Source organism: Oryzias melastigma, linkage group LG7 (genome assembly GCF_002922805.2).
Source record: "Oryzias melastigma strain HK-1 linkage group LG7, ASM292280v2, whole genome shotgun sequence".
In the NCBI taxonomy this organism is placed as follows: Eukaryota; Metazoa; Chordata; class Actinopteri; order Beloniformes; family Adrianichthyidae; genus Oryzias; species Oryzias melastigma.
This window is the reverse complement of record NC_050518.1, coordinates 22218507-22240775: the sequence shown is the minus strand read 5'-3', so window position 1 is coordinate 22240775 and position 22269 is coordinate 22218507. Positions and strand designations below refer to the sequence as shown.

The 22269-nt window shown below is 37.8% G+C and overlaps 1 protein-coding gene across 3 annotated transcripts in view; it reads left to right on the top strand.

Moving 5' to 3' along the window:
* pkig (protein kinase (cAMP-dependent, catalytic) inhibitor gamma) overlaps nt 1–22269 on the top strand; it is a 40156-nt gene that overhangs the window by 3555 nt on the left and 14332 nt on the right. Inside the window, exon 2 of one of the 3 annotated variants that reach the window (XM_024292247.2) lies at nt 7844–7965. The exons of the other annotated variants lie outside the window; for them this stretch is intronic. The gene's annotated coding sequence lies outside the window, so the exon portion shown is untranslated. The remainder of the gene's footprint in view (nt 1–7843; nt 7966–22269) is intronic. 3 annotated transcript variants of the gene reach the window in all.

Genomic DNA, 22269 nt, shown 5'->3' with positions numbered 1-22269 from the left:
AAAAAAACCCTGGCTACATTAAAAACCCATAAATTCTATGTTAAACTAAAATCAATTGTAGCCTTAGCGTTTCTGGTTGAACATTTATTGACCTTTACCCCATGAAGGGGATTTTTCAGCTTCTTAATGCGTTTGATGTTATAGAAGAGTCTCAAGTTACTGACTTAATTTTTTTTTCTTTAAAACCAATACATTTAATAGCAGTTTTTAAACATTTTTCATACACGTTTACTATTAAATCCTAGTAGGCCTACTTCCTGCAGTGTTCTCATGAACACCCATGTTAGAAGCACTGGTGAACAGTGCCACAGTTCTCAGGTCGCTGTTGTAACAAAGACAGGCTCCAGCATGTTCAGACAAGTCCAGTTTATCGAGCTGCAACAGCTTGACTTTAGCATTCGACTCATTTTCAGACCTGCTGGTCCTCGAGATCTACCGTCCTGCCACTTTTCCTGCTCTCTCTGCACTTCTTACTGCTAATTACCTGGATCAGGTGTGTTCAGCCAGTCAGAAGGAGACACTTGAGTCGACTAATCAGCAGCAAACGGTGCTGAGAGATCCGAAGAACAGGCACGGTGGGGGATCTCGAGGACCGTGGTTGGGCAGGCCCACTTTAGATAACAATTCCTGTCAAAATGTACAATAATGGAAAAAGCCAAGACTCTTTAGAGCTTCAATCTTTAACAGATTTTTCTTTGTAAATAAACTTTACAAAGCATTTATTTGAAGAAACTGTCAGATCATGGGGTTTGGGGTTTTTTATCAAGCAAGAAAAAGAAAACGGAGCATATTAAATGATAGAAACCTACTTAATATGGTTTTGCATTTTCTTCATTTGACTTACTCATTAAATAAAAACATTGAAAACCTAGAAAAAAAGATTTAAAAAAGATTTAATTCAGTATTTTACTAAAAAAATCTGAGTTCTGGGTGGTGTAGAGCAACCCCGCCCCCTTTCCCTTCTTCCTGTTAAATCCTTGGAGCAGAAAGCTCGTGTATTTTTTTGTCTGCTCCTGATTCACAACGATTTAAGTCATTTTAAGCTTATTTTTCTTTATATTCATCAGAAAAATGCCACATTAAAAAATCACAAATTCTTTAGAGATGTATGTAGGTAAAAAAATAAAAATAAAAAAAAATAAGCTTGCCATAAAAAGGAAAATAAGAAGTGGAAGAAGGGGTGACGAAACTATTTAATATCATGCATAGTTTCCAAATGATTAAAGAATTAACTTAAAAAAGCTGCTTTCTATTCTACTAAATAAACTATTGATCACATGTGTCAAAGTCAAGGCCCGGGGGCCAGATCCGGCCCTCCAGATCATTTTACTTTATTATTATTAATGATCCGAGGTTATCTGGCACTTATTTCTAACTTGTATAATTTTGACAAAATATATCTTAAGTAGAGTAAAATATTGAAAGTTATTTAAGGTTTAAGTTGATTTATTCTGGAATAATATTCGTGCCTTTTTATTATTCATAATTATGTTTAAGTTACGGTTGTAAAGTTTTTGAAATTGTCATTTTGCTAGCTTTTTGCACTATTTTGGCATTTACTACGATTTTTAAAGCTATTTTTGAGTTTAGCTAATATTTCAGCTACATGCTAGCTGTTTTGGCTAACCTAAGTTTTTAACTTAGGACTTGAGGTGAGTTTTGGATTTTGGCCCCCTGTGTGATTGAGTTTGACACCCCTGATCTAGAAGTATTCTAGATTACACAAACTACTGTCCTAAACAAATATATATATGCCATTAGCTCTGTGCACAGGTTCTAAGTCCGTCTGTAAAGCACCGAGCTGTCAATCAGAGTCAGATCTATAGGTAAATGACATCTTTTAGCCACCTGATCATGCTTTGCTAGGTCTGTCCACGTCTTCTATCTGCTGAGGCTTTCTATGGAGAAGCTCAGCCTCCTCCAGTCTCTTTGTACCAGCTTACCAAACATGGTCTGTGATCTGTCAAAACAGTTTGGAGAGCAGCCAGAACAGTCACACATGCCCTGTTGACCTGCTGCAGAGCCCCGCAGAGCCTCCTTCTCTGATTCAGATGCGTTTGCTGCTTCAAAACAAGGAAAAAAGAGGAAAAGCTGCTGCCATCTTTATGTGGCCATGATTATGGAGGCTCGTCCTCAGAGGCTTTTGTGTGTTTATACGTCTTGTAATCTGTGGTGCCAGTTTTTTTTTTTTTTTTCTTTATGAAGCAGTTTGATCATGAGTAATCAGGTCATCCAAGGGCAGCTATGATTATCTGCAGAGCTGCATGACCAAACGCTCTCACCGACTATTCTCTGCTAATGCCATCATGCACAGAAGTCATTTCTGCTTTTACTGAAGTCTGCTGACGGTAACTCGATTACACCTCGGACCCTTTTCCCTCTCCGCTCAGTCAGAAGCCTTTTGTGTTCACACAGTTTTGAGCTTCCTAGTTGGAGAAGTCTGTCCTTATATGAGAGAATCTGAAGCACGGCTTTAGCTAAATATAGAAATCCATTCTTGGAATTAGTTCAGATGCCTTGTAGATTTTGTCCACAGTCGGCCACCTGCCCAAAGATGGCAACAGGGACCGGAACGTAAAATCTGAGTTTTGATTCCGTCTGCGCTCCTTTAGGGTTTAATGTGTACATATTTTCTTCATCTGCCTTGATCTTCCTCCAGCTGCCCTTCTTCTGCATGGAGGGTGTATACGTCTCTGACTTTGGCTTTCTGACTCCCCCATAAGGAGAAAACCAGTGCCATCACCCCGGCCCTAACTGTCTGCTGTGACAGATGGAAGCATCCTTCTGGTGTTCTGAACTCCTCAGTGGTTCCAGCTACAATTACAAGTTTGGAAATTCAATTTCCTTTGAAGCCTCTCCGCCGTGGTGTGTTAAACTGAGGCTTTTTGCATCATGTGCTATTTCTTGGGCAGCCATCTGCAACCGAGATTCACGGGTTCTACTCGTCAGCAGAAATTTCAGCTAAATTATTTTGATGTCCACTCGCACTGCATTGCTAAAATCAGTGTTTTGGAAACTGGAACCAGCAGCTGCACGTAAAGAGTAAGACAAATGTTAGAGTATACCAACATTTTTAGTGACCAAATTGGGTTTTTCATGCTCAGTTATATCCAAGTGTCTATTGATTTCTAGCAGGCACAGTTGTGTTTCTTGTGTTTTTCTTTTTTTTTTGCATTTGCAGGATAACTTTACAACAACAAGCTGACAGAATTTGGCTTTTGGACTCATTTAAACCAAAGCAATGACAAAAGACAATGTAAGAAGGTAAAAAAAAGTGTAAGTGTTGGTTTCTGTTTCTAAGAAACTGTGCAAAAAGCTGTAACTTTTCTATTTTGAGCTCTTTTGTCCTTAATGAGATAATTAAAAAGATCCACAAAGGTGGGATCAGAAATAGCTTCACGTTGTTTTTCTGCTTTATTTCCTTTTTTGTCTTCTCTCAAAAAAGAAAAAGTAGAAGAAACTAGAAAAGTTGCATTACCTGCAATAATGCCAGTGTGAATGCTTTTTGCTGAAAGTAGTCGCTGAAGATGCTGAAGCTTTTTGCTGAAAATAGTGACACAATTGACTTCAATTGCTGAAGGGATTTACTGAAAATGGAAAAGCTATTTGAAAAATGTTAAATTTGCTAAAAGACTGGAAATGTAATTAAAGAACTGTGAAAGAGCGCTGAAGTTAACCTAAATTTCTAAAAAAATTGTAGTAAAATTTCTTAAAAATCTCTAATGCCAATTCTGCAAAATTATCTTGCATGTTGCTTAAATATGAGCTAAACTCCAAATTAGCCCAAAAAACCGAGGGGCCTCTGGTCACATGCAAAATATATTTTAAAACCTTTTCAGAACTATCAGCTTTTACGCCTTTGAATGAGAATAAACTATTTTTTTTATCAGTGAATCAGCTGATCGGAGGCGTGAAATGCCCTTTTTTTTGTCTGTGACTGAGAGTGTCACAGAAAAACAAAAACAAAAAAAACAGCAAAAAGGGTCGATAAAAGAGAGAAAAAGAAGGTGAAAAGCTTAAAACGATATTCTTGTTGCGGCCGGCTCCGGCAGGGGGACGGACTTCTGGCTATTATTTTCGGGCGCCATATTTTCCTCTGTTGCCATATTCTCTTGAAAATTCCCTTGATTCCAAATTAGCCCAAAAAGCTAGCTTGTTGCTTAAATACTAGCTGAACTCCAAAACTGTCTAAAATTCCTCTGTGAACTAAATTTTTCAAAAACGTTTGGCTGTTGCTAAAATAGAAGCTAAACTCTAAATTAGCTTTACAAACCTCTGAAGATAACAAATTAGCCAAAACATTATCATGTTGCTAAAATATTAGCTAAACTCTAACATTTTATTTAATTACTATAAAAGATGAAAGTTGAAGACTTTCTCATTCATTTCCTATGGGGCTTATTTTGCTCAAAAAACTGTGAAGTTTATGAATCACCATTTACAGCATTCACACAATTGAAGTGCAGCAGCTATTATCCTCTAAATGTTAGAAAAGATAAAAATAGTCACCCGTTCTTGCTTAACAAAACCAGTTGCCGGGTGATTCAAGACAAACAAGCTGGTGGTGGATGTTGGATTTGACAAATAATGATAGGAGAAACTTTGGGACTGAGCATCATAACTGACACAGAGCACAAGTCAGTTCATACAGTGATGGTTTGGGTATGAAGTAACCTGTAATCTAGTTTTATTCAGATGTCACTTTATTTATTGTGTTTTTATTATTTTCTTAAAGTGATGTTATAGTGTTTTTCAGAATGTTTTTAGTTTTTGCTTTGTAATTATTATAAAAAAAACAAGTAATCTGGTGAAATTCCTTGACAGTTTTTCATCAGTACCCTCCTGGTTCGCCTCCAACCGAGAGAGTAACTAAACTGTCAATTTGTTTGTATTTAGTATTGATTCCCTCTGGCTTTATTAGGTGCAGAATGCCAGAGCGATGGATCTCTTTTTACTCGCACAAACCACGAATCCTCTTGTCCCTCTCCCAGAAACCAAGAAAAAAAAAGTTCATTCCAACCTAAAAAAGGAACTCGCACTCCCTATTTTTTCCATTTTGGATGTGAAAATTCAAACTAAATCAAATTTTTTGAGTATTTGTAATTTATTCTCAACAATCTATTACTGCAACTGTGTCTTTTAATATAAAACAAACCTGAATATTAAAACCTTTAATGTGAGATTGCTGTGTAAAAGCAAATAGATCTAAAACTAAGTGCGGACTCCTCTCTTCAATCAGTCTCCCAGCCGTACTGAAACTCCCCCCTGATGAAGGGCTCGTTGCTGGGATTGCCAGCATCTTCCTGGCTACTGGTGCTCTGGACGTTTCTTGCCAAAAGTTAAAAGGGGGCTGGGACCTAGTGGTTATCCTCTCGTTCATTTACCAAAGCAGTCGGTGGCCTCCTCATGTTCATTTCTGTCAGATCTTCTTCCATCTGGACACGACTTGCACAGATCTTGAGGACTTCTGTGACCACTGAGGCGAGCATGTTATGAATGAAGAAAAGCTGTTTGTAAACCATTAATGTTTTTTGTTCTGCTGTAGTTTTGAGTTTTAAATAATTTTAGTCTTCAGCTAAAGGGAACCAGGAAACTCCACATCTTTTTGTAAAGAGCTCCAAACTGTTGAGTAACAGAGTAATACATTATTCACCTCAGAACGTGAATCAATTTTGAATTTCTAGTAGTTTGAAGGTCTATGCGGTCAGTGGACAGGTGCATGATATCCTCCTAGAAAGGTCGGAGTGTTTTGATGATTTTGTTTTGGAGGAAGTTCTTTTTGCAAAATGAGGATCTGAAGATCATCTCTTCTGGACTGGAGAATATTAAATCTAGAGTTCTCGTCTCCATTTCTTGATTCAGGGACCTTCTGCCTGCTGCCATCTGTAATTTAAACATCAGAAATGAAGTTTCTGGAATTCTGTTTTGATTTCCAATTTTAATCATGATTCTGATCTTCTACCGTATTTGCCTCCTTCATAAGGTTGATAATAGGAATAATTCAAACAGGTTTTAGGATCACGTCCGTGTTGGGTCTCGAACAGGAAAGTCCTTAGAAAGCTGCAAACACACTTGAACCTTTTTCTGTGGCCAAGAAGATCTCCGTCTATAATGCCAATTTTACTCCAAATGAAATAGAGAAATAGTCTTTTTGGTAAAACACAAGTTGAATGTAATCCTCAATAACGATTAATGGAAATGTTGTTTTACCAAAATTCTTTAGGTTTTGTTAAAACATAGTTATTTGATTGATTGATTTCAGGCGGTAAACTTAAATGTACAACTAGTGAAGGTTTCTTCCGATCTTCCAATACTTTCATGACATCCAGTTTCTCCTTCGTGGCCAGAATGTGGTTCCCCATCTTCCATCCAAGAAGGTTTGGACCATGTTTGCAATATGATGTGTTTTGGATCTCTTCTTGCTCCATATGTCTGTTGTTACAACAAACTGGGAAATACATTGGACACATTTGTAATTTAATAACTAATAACTGGCATGATGCTCATTTAAAAACAAATTACACAAATACAAAAGCAACTTAAGGCAAAGATCTAAACAGCTTGGCATTTGGTGTTTTTTTATATCAATCCCTGCTCTTTTAAAAGAATTTGTGTGGAAAAAAGTGTAACTTATCTTCTGGAGCTGCTCTACAAACATGTATTTTGACATTCTGATATATTTTTCACCAGCATCCTGAGATACCGTTCTTGCATTCGGCGACACATCTTCCCCCCCCGACACCTGCTTCTGTGCTTGACAGTGATAAAAAAGCCACAATCCTCCACAATGGCAAAAGAGTGAATATTGTGGCTTCACCTCCAAACTACCAAGTCAGAGACTGAAATTCAAACCTTTTCTGGCACTTTAGAAGATATTAAAGAAGTGATCTTTTGTTAGCTTTCCCTTTCAGAGCAACTTTTTTTTTTTTTTTTCTTTACATGGTTGATGCAAACATCTACTCATCTTAAACTATAAGATGATGGTCTATAAACTCAAGCGTGATTGTGAAAACAAAGCTCAGAGTGATGGTGGGGAAGGGGGCGGGGTTGCTCCGAGCCAACAGTCCCGCCCACAGACCATAATTGTACATCTAATAAGCTACTGCCCCCTGGGCATAAAATATGTTCTAAAAGCAATAAAGGCTTTCTGATTTTGGCTAAAAACTGCACCGCCATCATTAAAAAACTACTGGGAACGATTTTACAAAAGAAAAAAAAATACGGTTGGAGTGGGACTTTAAAGAACACCCAGCCTAAGGCTTTATTTCCATGTAAACTGATCAGGATGCATCTTAATCTTGGAGGGGGTTATCATTACCTGGTGGAGTCCAACAATGTCTGAGTAGGAGTCTGCCTCCTGGAGAAAACACTCACCCTGACAGGAGTGCCACAACGGTAACCGGAGCTCCCTGCAGATATGGAAATACAAGATGTGATAGAATGGAGGCATCCCTGCAGCAGCTGATCTCTCTAAATAAAACAATTGCACAGGGCATCAATGATGACCTTATGATTTCTTTATTTGTTTTGAAAGAAACGTCGTGTCAGAGATGTCCATCACAGGAATGGCTGTAACTGTGTCCCTGAATCCCTGCCTGGTTGGTTGCTGTGGGACGGTTCCGTACCAGAATATTTCCCTTAGAATTATGTTTCTGGGACACTAATGAATCAGTTCAAGTTTAACACTTGTTACTTTCTGAATCGGTTCCCGAGGGAAATATGTGGTACTGTTGAGGCTGCTCTTGTTCAACAGCTGCTCTCTGACACTGCCTGTTATCACGTTAGCAGTGGACAGGTTGTGGGATTTTAGACTTGTCTTTTTTTTCTCTCTTTCTAAAATAAGGCGCAGCTGCCAAAAAATGGTGTTAAAAAGCAATGAAAGAGGCTCATAACGGCAGGATGACGGATGACATAAATCTCACTTCTCAGAAGAGCTAAAGGAAACCATTGGCACCACGTTGACAGGTACATTCTTTTCACAGTCTTGTTTCTTCTAGCACCTCAGCAGGAATGTAAGGAATCATCCAGTGTGATGTGCTACATCACAATCTCCCACATGCCGTCAAAAGGGAGTCCGTACATTCACAGTGGAGACTTTCTCTCTTTGGAGTCTTGGGTAAACTAGAGTTGGAGGCATTGCTTCAGCAACTATAACCCTCTTCTTCATAAGGGGTCACCAAGGTCCCAGCTGAAGGAGAAATGGCTGACAGTCTTTCCCATAGAATATTACTATATTTTAAACAGCATGAAAACACACTGACCACAACCGTCATTCCCTGAAAGAGATCAAAATACATATAATTAGTCCCTGAGGGACTGGATGCCACACTCAAGATAGATTTTGGCTTGAGTGTCACTCCCTCCTTCGCCACAGTAAACAGACGTTTGTGCTGGGATAGAGTTCAGTCGCCTTCACTGTATCATTTGTGGCTGGTTGGTGTGGTAGAGAACTATATACATAACTTTTATGAAGCTGGGTTCCCCATCTCCTGCACTTTGAGCGGTTTGTTTTATTGAGAAAGTGCTGCTTTCTGCATGAAAGAACTGTCAGATGTCTGGGCAGTCGGTCAGGTGTTGGTGACATGGAAACCAGAGGTTTACAGCAGAGATGGTATCTCTCTGCGACATGAGGGAAACTCATTGTTACTCCACAAAAGCTGGTAGGATGTGACCTGCTGGAGGGGGCCTGAAAGGCTCTTATCAGACTGGAACCGTCACAGCCCCCCACAGTGACCACAAGTATTTAAAGGCTTTACCATTTCTATTTAGATGGACCTAATATATATAAACCAGTTACAAAAAACCGATTAAACTCATTTTTAAATCTGTTTTTGGAGAGAACATTTAATCAAGCTTCATTATATAAATGGGTTCTCACCCATGTGAACTGGTGCGGAAGTAAAGATGACATGTTCTTTTTTTAGACCTAGAAAGGCATTGAATCATGATTTGATGAGAGTGTCGTCATAAAAAAATGGAAATGTGCTTTAATTATTTTAAAAGGAGCGGTCCATTTGAAACCCCGTGCTATGTGATGTCACTGGGCCGTTAAAGCAATGAGACAGAAAATTCCTGGAGGCTAAGAAGAACATCATTAATTCTGCTGTGTAATTAGAAGTCAGGCTCATTGTCCATCTCTGCTTTTGATTGATCAACTTTAGCTAATTTTGTAGCATCTTGTGTTCTAGAAACAATCTTCCTCTAAATCACAGTGCAGTGATTATAAATTATGTATATAACAGTAGTACTCTAGTGCAATTCTACAACTATGAAAAAAACCTATTGAAAAATCTATTTGATTTTTTTTTTTCTTTTGTAATCAAACTAAGAAACTGTTAGGTTTGTTTACAACTAATTTGAGACACAAAGATACGTTGCATGAAAATCTGCAACTGACCTGAAAACACTCTAAATTGGTTGGGGTTAGTTGCACAAATTCCAGATTAATTTGGAGCAAAAGTTGCCTTGAAGTTTCACAATACATTTCAAATTTATCATCATTGCAGTATCAGCCTGTGCAATTAACAAATCAAAAAAGATGGCTTAAATTGCAATAAATGCCTGCCTACCTTTAATGTTTACACGTGAATACAATCTTTGTGTATTTAAACAATGAAATTGAGCCCTTTTAACATTTGACCAATTGGATGGACCTCGTATACGTTTGGGTGTGTTCAGACTTTTTTTTTTCTTCTCCATGACTTTTGATTGTCAATCTGTGGCAGACATGAAATTCTGTCCACATTTGTCATAGGATGGATAACACGTCAATGTAAGGCTGGGGTCATCTGGACCCATAAGATAGCACAAGGGTTAAAGTTAACCAGAGTTTGTTTTCCTCGATAATGTGGAAGAGAGTTTCAGTCCGAATACGCACAAACAAGTCCTGGTCCTGGACCGGGAACCGCTCTCTGACCCATCTCTATAGGTGGTCTGGGTTCATTTCCAATCAGATTGTCTTTCAGTTCGCTCTGAGATATCGCCGTCTGAATACAATCCGCTCCCGGACTGAAATAACTGGATGAAAACGGCCACTGTAGCCGGCAGTTACGTGATATAAATACTGAAGGAATAACGTAATGGATGAGCCGTGGACAAATGTGAAGCAACAACTGTTGTTATCAAACAGGAAAAAATGGTACAACTCCTTCCTTACATTTTAGAACGTTTGTTCTACCACCGTTAAAAACCGCTTTGTAACCCTTCTGCTATCCTAGGCATGTTGACATTTAAAGTGGGGTCATCTGGACCCCATAAGATACGAGGGTTAAATGCTTTTCTGTGTCTCGTTGCGCCGCACACGCTGCCCAAAAGCTACCTTGTAGTTCCTTAACAGAATTCTCTTAAAAGCAATGCTATTGACACAACGATGAGAAACAGCAACTCATTAAAATGTGGTTTGATCAATTCTGGCTCTTTAAAACAACTGTTTTCCTGACCATCTATGAGTCACAAACACTCGTTACCGTAGCTGTAGCATCTCTATTAACCACCGTGCAGAATTCCTCCGCTGCACCAAAATGGCAGTAAAAAGTGTTGAACCTGGCCTACATAGACGCTCAAAATCAATCGGACAAATAAAAAGTTTGAATAACTTAAAATCCGCAGCAACTCCATCTTTCTCTTTTTGTTTTGACCCGCCCCTGTAACTGCTGGCCAATGACTGAAGATATCTTTAGTCACATGGTTTTGTTTAGAAGGTTCGGTTTGAAACAGAAATCTCCAGTAACCAAATACAATCTTCAGAAATTGATCATTTTGAATGTAATTTAAGTTCTGTTGAAGTTATTTAAATAATGTTTATGCAGGGAAATGGAAATTATGTATTACTGGTAGTTGTTTTGCTACATGGTCGTGTATTGCAAGTCATATCGTCACTGCAATATTAATCATTAATATCGCACATCACAGATTTTTCTAATATCGTGCAACATTTTTACAAGAAAATCTGTCAACTTCTCAGTTTCATCTCCAACCAGTCTCAACTTGATTTTACAGGTCAGCAGCCCCTCGTAAAGTTATCCCTCATTTCTTGCACTTCCTGACTCTCATAAACTAAATCAAGAAAGGTTTCAGTTAGAGCTGCAGGAAATTAGCGCCTATCTTGAAAGGGAAATTGGTGCCCAAGCCATTCACAATTTATAGAGTGATTTTAGTCCTGGGAGACGGAATTTAATTGAACCCGTGTCGTACATTGTAATATGATGTTGTTTTATGGTTGTTCATGTGATACTGCCCCTTCTTTTGTCCAAATTGAAAATGTCGTTTTGTGTCAACAGTTGGTTGTCGTGTCTATTTTCAATCACAAAAGTACATCACCAGTGGAAGTGTCTGATTTTTTTCCACTGATTTTTAATTAATAGGATGTCAACTTGGTCTATACTGTAGTGTGTGAAGCTGTTCTTTCAGTCTTGATTTACAGAAGTTTAAAATTGTAGCTACAACTGAGAGTGTCGGTTCATTTATCTGAAGCTTTTGTGTTCAATCAAATGTTTTTTTTCTTCTGTAAAAATGGACCACAAAAATCAAAAGAAAAGCATTGTCCTCTCCCAGATTTGAGCATTTGTTGCTGCACTGCAGTACGAACCCATTGTATGACTCACAATGGAACATGTTGGAAAACATGTTGTTTTTAAACCCCTAATTTTTTTATAACTTGTCAGATATATAAAAAAAAAGTAAATAAAAGAATAGACACATTTGCATAGACTGTCCTACTTTTACCAGTGGTACTTTATATTGCTGAAACATTCAAAGAATTAATCTGCAGGTTATATCGAGTCTCAGTTCAGTTGGTCTCCTGCGCATCAGAGGCCCTGAAGCTGTTTGTTCTATGTACAACCTTAAATTATGGCGGTCTTGTCACAGCTGAGGGAAAGCGCCCTGCAGGCCTGGCTAGTTTTCTTTTTTTTCATCCATATTCGCTCACAGGGTGGGACACATATGTGCTTTGTATTGCTGTCATCTAAAACCATATTGAATCACATGACGCCCACGTCCTCCCAGACTTGTGGGAGAAAAATGTGATGGTGCAGCAGAATTGAGCCGTGGTCATGTAAAAAGAAAAGAACACCCTGTTTGAACACTAAAGCTTTATGAGTTTTGCTTTCATAAAATATTATTGGAAAAAGACAGAAAAAATAATCATGTAAATAGACTGTTAAACTAAAACCACTCTTAATGCCTCTGCAGTGAAATGTTTAAAGGGAACCACTCCCAAGTTTTTTTTTATTTATTTTTTTTATAACTAGTACAAGTTGAGTATGCTGTAAGCCCGATCTAGTAACCATGACTCCTCCCACGTCTTAGAGGACCTTGTTTTAGGTACATCTTTTACTGAAACATCCCCTGACTTCCAGAAATATTCTGTACTTTTCAAACAGGCCTGATAGATCAAAACAGAAGCTAACACAGGTTGTCCCAGCATTCAAATAGTGACATTTATAAGTGATTGGAATTGTTTGGGATTTATCAAGATTATGTTTTTTACTGGACAGCAGTAGATGCAGTTTGTGGGGCATTAGTGGGCTTCTAGACTTTACAAATATACCCTTCTTATCTGTGTTTCTGTGCACGTCGATCCCCTCTGAGTAGTCAAACGATGTGGCGTCACATAGTTGTTTGGTTTGGTTACAGTCCTAGTATTTAAGTTGACCAATCAAAAGAGACCTGATCACTTACAAGACTTGAGTTTGAACAAAATCAATCAGTTGGCCTGACATGTAAAGTTTTTGAACAGATTCAAAACAATACTTTGGGTTAGAGGTTGTAAAGAACACTAAATGAAATGACCTCTTTACAAAAAAATCTTCAAGATTTCATTATAGATTTTACATAACAAAATCAATTATTTAACATAAAATAATTAGTCTGAGAAAAACTTTCATAAACAATTATAGCACATTAGGCTGTAGGTAAAAATCTGTTTTAGTTGTTTGAAGTCTTTTTTTTTAGTAGTTGTTGATTCCAAATGTATCCCAATGTCCCAGTACAATGTCCCAATGAGATCAAGTCCTTAAACTCTGATTGAGTTACTGCAGGACTTGGTTTTATTTTTACACCCGCTTTGTTTCATCCTCCTGTTGCTCAGTTTCAGTCGTGTTAGCTGTTGAACTTTTTTGGTTAAAAATAAATTCCTACTTGACTCTCACAGTAAGTTTACACAATGATGTGTAAATATTTTATTCCTGAACTCTACAACATGGCTTTTTAGGAACAATGTTAACATTGTTGTGTGACTCGACTCCAACTGAGCTTATCAAGCCTGAGCTGTGAACTATGACTTCAATGTAAAAGTAGGTTTTATTAACAAATCAAATCCTTTGTAGGCTGCAAACTCCTATTGTATAAACAGAATACCAACAGAATCAAGGTCTGCACAATAAACCGAAAATTTACTGTCACCATCATCAGTCTAGTGTGGTATGTGTACTGGAAAAGGAGGCAAAAGTTGGGATAACTGGTGTCCGGTTGCACACATCCTAAACTATCTCTTTGTATTTTGAAGTAACAAATCAAATAAAGCCGTTTGTGCATTAAACCGATGGTATGGAATTCTTTGTGTCAAGCTCTTTCTACAAGGATGCCGGAGTATGAAAAAAAAGTGTGTGTGTGTGTGTGTGTGTGTGTGTGTGTGTGTATATATATATATATATATATATATATATATATAATTTTTTTTTTTTTTTCTGACACGTGACTGAACAAGACTTGTAATGGCTGAGAGCAACACCTCGGAACCCATGAAATCCAAAGAACCAAAGTGCAGCTTGTACTATTATGCACCAGTTAGTTGCTAAACAAATGTACATAACATATAAAAAAAACTGTGTCACCGGAAAAATGCTAATGAGCAAAATCTTATAACGAAGTAGAGTCATCGATACTAATTCACTGATCCAAAAGTCTTCAAAATCTGAACAGCTGTCTGTTTAAATTACCCAATCAAGTTATCAGCCGAGCACAACCAAACCTACACTGCAGGTGTTGATATCTTATAGCTGGAAAACAAGCCCCAATTATCGTTTCTCCCCCTCCAGCCAGCTGTGATGTGTTCTGCTCGGTTTTGTCGTTCTCCTGGACTCCAAGAGATGCTTGAATGTCAAAGTTTGCTCTTGCATGAAACTGTTTGCCCTTTCCAAAATTGCAGTGTCCAGAGTTGTTTTGTGCAGCTTCCTTTTGTGTTTTTAATCTTGCACTCAATTGATATTCTGTCACCACCCCTGTATTTGAATATTACAAACATGCTAGCTGTTTTGGCTGATTCAGGATTTTTTTTCAGGTTTTTTAGGCTGTTTTGGAGTACAACAAATTTCAGTTACACGCTAGCTATTTTGGCTAATTTAGGGTTTTCTTTGTTTTTTAAGCTATTTTGGATTTTAGCTGATATTTCAGCTGCATACTAGCTGTTTTGGCCAACTTTGTATTTTTTCAGTATTTTAGGCAAATTTGCATTTAACTGATATTTTAGCTGACTATCAGTTTTTAGTTAGTTTGAGGTTAATGATGGTTAAGATGTGTACTTAACATCCAGTTTGCACATGACCCGATCTGTCGACTAATCGGGAAAAAATAATTGGTTTATGGGTCGACTATTAAAATAATCATTTGCAGCAGGACTACCAGCTGTAAGGCCAATATTTTGAGTTGAGGATTTATAGTAATTGAGCTATCTGTACTCATATAGAATGTAGGAAACTGAAGCTTGTAGAGTCTGAGATGTTACAATTTCTCACACTTTCTTTGCACATTGAGTTGACCTTGAGAAAAGGTGCAGACTCATCGTGTAAGGCAGTTCAAACTAAAGTTTTTGCTCATAGTTGATTGTTTTAGAATCTTGTTTTAATTTAAAAAAAAAAAAGCAAGATTTAACTTTTAAGTCATCGAAAAAATGCTACGGTATCATGAGGTACACGTGAAGAAATCCAATGTTCCATTTCAAACTGGCTACAAAACCAAATTTGTCCTCAGCTTCAGTCAAGAAAGTAATAAAAACAGTGGATCCAGGGAGGAACTTCTAAATTTAGTAAGGACAATAAACTTTCATGCATTCTTTCCCTGAGGCTCTTTTTTTTTTCCATCTTCTTCTTGTCCTCATCTGTGTCATGACCTTTTTCCGTCTTCACTCGGACCATCTTTTTCTCAGTCCACATCATCCTTCTCGCCTTCCTCCTCCGGTTCTTTCGGTGCTGATGTGCCTCTAGCGTTTTTGCAGATAGCCTGAGAAAAGATGGGGCGCAAACAGAGCAGGCAAACAAACCACCTGCTTCCTGCCAAGATCTCATGTTGTTAAATGTGTGGACAGAAATAGAAATGGGCAACGTTGCAGTAGAATTAGAATAGATGGGCTAGGAAAGGGAGAGGAAAATCACAGAACAGCACAGCAGTTATCCAGCTCACATCACTGTCCACCCTCTGAAATACAAAGATAGAAATCAAACTGCATGATTCCCAGTGCCTTGTGGGTGTGAAGAGATAACGTGCAGCAAGAAGTTGATAAAATCCAGCAGCTTAAACGGATAAAATGCTTCAAATCGGTTCGGTTTATGAGCTTTTAAATGTCATTAAAACAAAACTGCAAAGCTGTCTTGTGTAATATTGTTTATTTTATGACTAATAGATGCAGTTCAACCTCATCAAAACAACCACATGGTTCTGTTTTAATGACTCAACTTTGAGTCAGAAGTCTACAACAATCACATGCAATGCCTTGAGATGGTCTGAGATGGTCACGTGACCGTTGCCTTCTTCTGTTAACTTCATGAAACGGTCGGGGATTTCCATCAATGTATTTATAAAGTCCATCCGTCCATTTATTATTTATACTTCCTTCAGTGGTGTTGGATGGCCCTGGAGTCTGGTCCAGCCATCATGGAGCAGGATCGCAACAGAGCAATTGTATTATGGCCGTGAGGAAGAGTCCAGATCAGGAGGTTATGTCATTGGTTGCCTTGGCAACAACTGAACCCACATCTTTGGAAGTATCATTGGGTTGTAAAGTCTGCGTAAAGAAGACAAGGAGTGTATGAACTGTTTAAATGATTCTCCCCTATGTGATGCTCCTCAAAACCTTTGACTGTGAGGAACTAATTCTAGAAAAGAACGGTCAATATTGATGAGTGTTAAGATACTTTTGAGACCTTAAAGGGTAACCAAACAGGGCAGTTGAAGGCTGAGTAGACCCGCCCCTTTTATGGAGCCGGACTGAGTGGCGGAGGTGTGGCTTGGATCTATGATTGATAGTTAGGTTAGCTTTATGTAGCGTACGCTGGGTCTTCAATATGGAGAGTGATTTGTCATTGTTATGTTTAATAAAAAGCAAAATATGGAGAGTGGTACCGGGCAAAGTGATGCTAGTTTCTCCACAGAACTTTCTGAGGAGGTTGAGGATTTTTGACCTCTCGTGGTCCAGAACCGTATTGTTTCGAGCCGCTGGTTCAAGATGCTGTTTTTAAAATGCCTATCAGCGGAGCTGCCGGCGCAGCTGAGGGTGTCTGAGAGTGGTAAAATGCAGCTAGTACCAGAGCTAATAAAGGCTAAGGTATCAAACAAACAATCCTGAGTGAAACGTTCATTGTAAATCCATCAGCAGGACGGAGTTTGCTGGGTATAATCAAAATTGCACTTAACCTCCGTTCCCTAACTTCCAAGTCCACTGGAAAGTTGTGAAATTTAGATTTTTGACAACTGAAGGCAATACATCTACGAGCCATGCTAAAGCTAAAGCTAACAACCGACCGTTACAGAATCAAAGATGGGCGGGGCTTTTATACTGGAGACATGATGACGTCAACCTTCTGGGACTTACAGCAGTAGACCAATCACAAAATTCAATTGGAATACCTCGTCTCAACCAGTGAGGGGCAGCACACAGGCGGTTTTTGACAATATTTTCATGAATTAAAGCAAGTTTTTTTTAATTTGTCAAAAATTTGGCAACGACCAAAAGACAGCATTTTTAAAGCCCCATTTAAAGAAATCAACAGCCAAAAAAAGTTGATTTATAGTTTGGTCATCCTTTAAACCTAAAGGGCTCTGAATCTTCTGCATCGTCTGAAGAAACTCAAACTGAAAGCCGGGCCCCAACTCCAAAGAAGTGCTGCAAAAAGTTAGTTCTGGGAGGAAGAAACTCCGTAAAAAAGAGACGGAGTTAAAACTATACCAACTTCTGTAACTGTGTCCCTGAAACCCATTTTCTCTCTCTTTCATTCGTCAGAGCTCTACATTTACGAATAGCAAAGTTACTGAGATCTAAATGTTTATGACTTAAACGCTGATTTATAACCTTACAGTTTCCGTAACCTGCAATATTCCAAATATCTGCTTTACACAACCATGAATCATTTTGCCGTGTTAGATAAACGTAAGGGCGCCTTTGAGAAATGCCTTTGTCGTCCAGCATTCGTCTTTTACTTGTTTAACTTTGAGCAAAGTGTTTGTGTTGTTCAGTCATCTACCTTCACACATTTGCTTTTGTGGGTTTTGTGTTTGTGAGGTGGACTGTTTGAAGCAGACAGAAGATTGTGTGTGTGTTTGTGTGTTCTTTGGGCGACTAATGGCAGTTATTTTTCCAAGTCTGGTTGAAGCACCTGCTCCTGACTCAGCTGTGAATCATGGTGGGTTGTTTAGAATCGGTCACTCCCATCCAACACACAAAAACACAGAGCGGCACATGCGTTCAAAGCAGGGGATTCCCTTCAGCCTGAAGTCTGACTGTCTCATGTGTCTGACAGTCCTCCCACTTGTCTCTATTGCAGCGATAATTGAATCAATTCTAACTTATTTAGTGTCTGAGAAACAAACAGATGAGAAAACTGGCCAGAGCTGCATGTTATGCCTGCCATAAAGTAGCCTGTCGCTGCTGCTAAACATTGATACTTGATCTTGGTGTGTGTGTGTTACTGTGGTTCCGTGCTCCGCGATGGCATAGCAACACAATAATGCTCCAACTGGATCTTGTGTTGATCGACCCAGCTGTTGCCAAGTGACCTGCTCTAACAAAAGTGGCTGTTTTCTCTTGTAAAAGTATTATCTGTCTTTTCAATGTTGTTTATTTTGCAGCGCCGCCATCTGTTTAAGCGAGGGGGGGATTTAGTGGATTAGCAAAGTGTGTGTGTGGTGTTCTGTGTGTATGTGTGACCGATTTTGGGTTCCACGCTTGTGTCAAACTGATGGGTGGTCCGCTTTCATCAAACACAGAGAGAGAATGCGTTACGATGGATTTCTTTTGTTCGGCTCCTCTGTCAGGCGAGTGTTCAGACCGACTCCCAGCTCGGTCTCTTGATCGTGTCATACTCGCGTAAAGAAAGTTTACTGGCTCAGTTGATGAATGTTGGATGAGAACGTGGCCTGAGTCAATATTTGGAAGGCTTCCTGGGCCGTTGTCTTCCCGGGGATGTGTCCAGGCAACCAGCGGCGCCTCCAGGAAGTGGATCTGGCCAACCAAGAAAGGTTCATATAAAATATGATGTAACTGAGTTTGGTTCCAAATCCACAGTGGAGGGATTGGTGAGTAAAGAGGAGAAAACGGTTGCTTTTATAGTTCTTTAAACCATCCCTGTTTTCATGATACCTTCTCCAATCTGGATAACATAAAAACCTTTAAATAATAAACACAATTCAGAGCTCAAAACATCTATTTATAGACGCGTTAAAATGTATATATTTATATTAGCCTATTAGTCATCAAGGATAGTTATCACTAATTCAGATTCACAAGATGAGTTGTCGCTTCAGTCCTTATTTAAGCTTCTTTAAATTGACTTTTTCACAACCAACTACTTAAAAAACGGTTTCTTGTAAGTTTTTTTTTTTGCAAAAAAGTAGGTCATTGGCTACAGAAATGCAAGAAATTAACTTCAGAAGCAATTGTGGGATTCTATCCAATAACGAGAAATTCAATTTAAATAGAAACACTTAACATTTTTATAACATGATTATTTTTTTAATTTCCTAAAGAAAAAAAACTATAGTTTGAATAGTATTTTTAGCCGTGTATTTACAGCCTGCATTACTTCAGGCACTTTACCAGATTGAAGGAGGTTTAAGTTTGAAAGTGTTCCCAACAAGCATGAATGGTTCCAACAGGAAAAAAGGTTTTTGTAAATTATTAATAACTGACCACAGATATCTTGTCACAAACCATGTAACTTAATATGTTGCCAATTAGTGTGAGTGAGTATTACACCTCCTGGAAACCCAACATCTAGGAAGTTAATGAGAAAAGCGGGTTTTGTATTCATGACTTTTGTTCTCTTTATGATTCGCCATACATTTTAGGGAGTTTGGATCACATTTGAATTGAATAAATAATGTATTTGTTCTTTAATCTAAAAAAGTTGTCTTAATTATTTTTATTAGTTTAATAACATGTCAACAATTTAAAAATACAAAAAGTGCATCAGATAAAGGTATTCCAAACACGAAATATTAAATTAATGGATTAAAAGTGCAGTTATGTATTAGCACTTATTATTTATCAAAAATAAAAAAATATATTACTTAAAAATAAAGTGTAAATTGTATTTTTTTCAAGTGTTCACTCTCTATATCACGGGTCTCCTTTCGTGTTCTTGCTGTTTTGTGGATTTTCAGTGTGTTCTGCATTGTGATTGGCTGTAGATCCTGTCAATCAATCTCCTCTGTTCTGTGTCTCCTGTTTATAATGCATCCAGTTCACTAAATCTTCGATTGTGATCAGATCTTTTTCATTATATTGTACTGTACTTTTTTCTATGAAGGTTTGAACTTTGAAAGTTAAAGTTGAAAAGTGTGAAAATGTTCACATCTGTCTGAGAAAAGTGTAGTGAGGAGTTTTACAGCCTTTAATCATCTATCATCCTACTTCACAATTTCTACCTATCACTGTTTATTTTTACAATGTAACCCAACAGAGGAGAAATGTATATAATCATCTACTTTTTAAAAAGTTGATTAAGAAGAATACATTTTTGCCGCTGTATTTCAGGACGGCTTTTCTGCTCGTTTTCCAACACACAAAACCAAATGAAAACGTGTCAATAAGCCTCAGTTTGAACAAATCAATCTAAGCCCATCTACTTTCTGGAGGATGGAAGTATCAACTGTGTCCAAATATTACATTCAGCATTGCTCAGCTTTTTATTAACCATGTCAGAAGCCTAAAGAAATGTTAAAACGTAGGACACAGTTTTCAGTTTCCCCTTTGAAAGGACATCATAGTCTCTGCTTTATGTCCTCATAAATGTTCCTTACAGAGGAGACGAACTGCAAAAACACTTGAAGCTGCATCAAAGACCCTACAACAGATTGTGTTGTATCATCCTTGTAAAGTTACAAACTGGGTCAGAGGGCTACGAGTCATTTTGCTTTGGGGTAATCTGTGACCCACTTTCTGTCTTTATAAATCTCATGCCGCCAACACAAGAGCTCTGCAGCCGATTGTATCTATACGATGCTCATCAGGACGGATGGATCTGAAACGGGATAAGAGAACGTCTTCAGCTGTGTCTTTAAGGAGACGTTTGTTTTGAGGTTTAAGCAGTTAATCGCTGACGGCTTCTACTTTTGTTTCCCTTCGGATTACGACTGTAGGGATTTGTTGTCTGAATCTTTAATCTCTACAGCAAAATTAGTCAAGATACAATTTTATGATTAATGTGTCGTATTTGTTGGTTGTGTTGCGATGAATGAAAGACTGGGGTGGAATTAACCTTGAACTTTTCTTCCTCCCGGCCTGTTTTTCTGTTGTACACTTTGTTACTAAAAGGAGAGCCTCACTCAGGATAAGTTAATAAAAGATTTCTTTTTTTAAATGTGCATAAATATCAGGTCAGAAATGGCTATTATGGTGCAATGATTCATGTCATGATTAGTGGTTGCTGGTTGTGGGGAAAAAATAAAGATTTATAGATGCATCGATTATGATACAAAAACTGAATCATTCCGCGAATTTTAAATAATCGATAATTGAAAAACTTATCTGATTTAAAGTAAAAACTACAAGCGGAACTGTCATGGCTGACCTTCCAGATTGGCTCCAACTTCGCTTAAAGCCACCGTTTGGAAGCATTTAGGCTTTCAGTGTCGAGGGTCAATTGGATAAAAGTCCCGCAGTGTGTAAGTTATGTCTCAGTAAAATTAAATATGTAGGGGACACGACAAATTTGAGAAATCGCAACTATTAGACACTATTTATTTAGTTTGACAGGAGTTAAAAAACATTTGATTAAAGCTGGTCTAATGATAACATTTATCGTATTTAAGGTTGTTCAGTTCAGGGAACATTTTTCCGTTTTTATCCCTTGGAAGATTTTTGATTATCAAACAAAATATTTTTTGTGTCAGAATTTTTATGTTTTCAATAAAAGTTAAAGAAGTTTACTGATCTGGTCTTTACTTAAAAGGCACTTTGGTCTTGGTCACATGTGTCAAAGTCAAGGCCCGGGGGCCGGATTCGGCCCTCCAGGTAATTCTGTCCGGCGCTCCAGATCATTTTATTTTATTGTTATTAATGGCCGATGTTATTTTTTGCTCATTTCTAACTTGTATAATTCTGACAAAATATATTTTTATGGAGAGTAAAATATTGAAAGTTATTTAAGGTTTAGGTTGATTTATTCTGGAATAATATTCCTGCCTGTTTTTATTTATAGTAATGTTAAATTTAATTTTTTTAAGTTTTAAAAATGTAGTTTTAGAGTGTTCAATAAATGATTATCCTGTTTGGCCGCGACCTGAGGTGTGTTTTTGATTTTGGCCTCCTGTGCGATTGACTTTGACACTCCTGATCTAGTGTCTTGTACATTTCTAACATTTCTAAAAAAATTCTAAAAAAAATAGCAGATACACTGATAATTGTTTCATAATCAAATAACTTTATAGTCGAATCGTTGCCTCCTTAATCATAATCAAGTTGTGGGGTGCCTCAAGACTCCCACCTCTGTTGAGAGTTAAACGACTGTTGTGGTGTTAGCATGTCTTTGCTAACATGTTAGCACCATACTAACAGCATAAAGTTAATATCGTGTGAAGAAGCATTTTAAATGCATTTTATTTGGTTTCCACACATGTAGAAAATACTATTATACATTTTGCAGAAATAAAATAAGATAAAACAGAAGCTGACAGCAGCAGAACCTTTTTAAATCAGATTTTCACCCTTTCCCTGTGGATTAACTTGAACTTGCACATTAAAGTAAAACCTACACCGATAATGTTTGATTTTTATGTAAAAATAAACCAAACTCTACGTTTCCGATTACTTTTTCTGCTGTGTCTTTCTCATTCCAA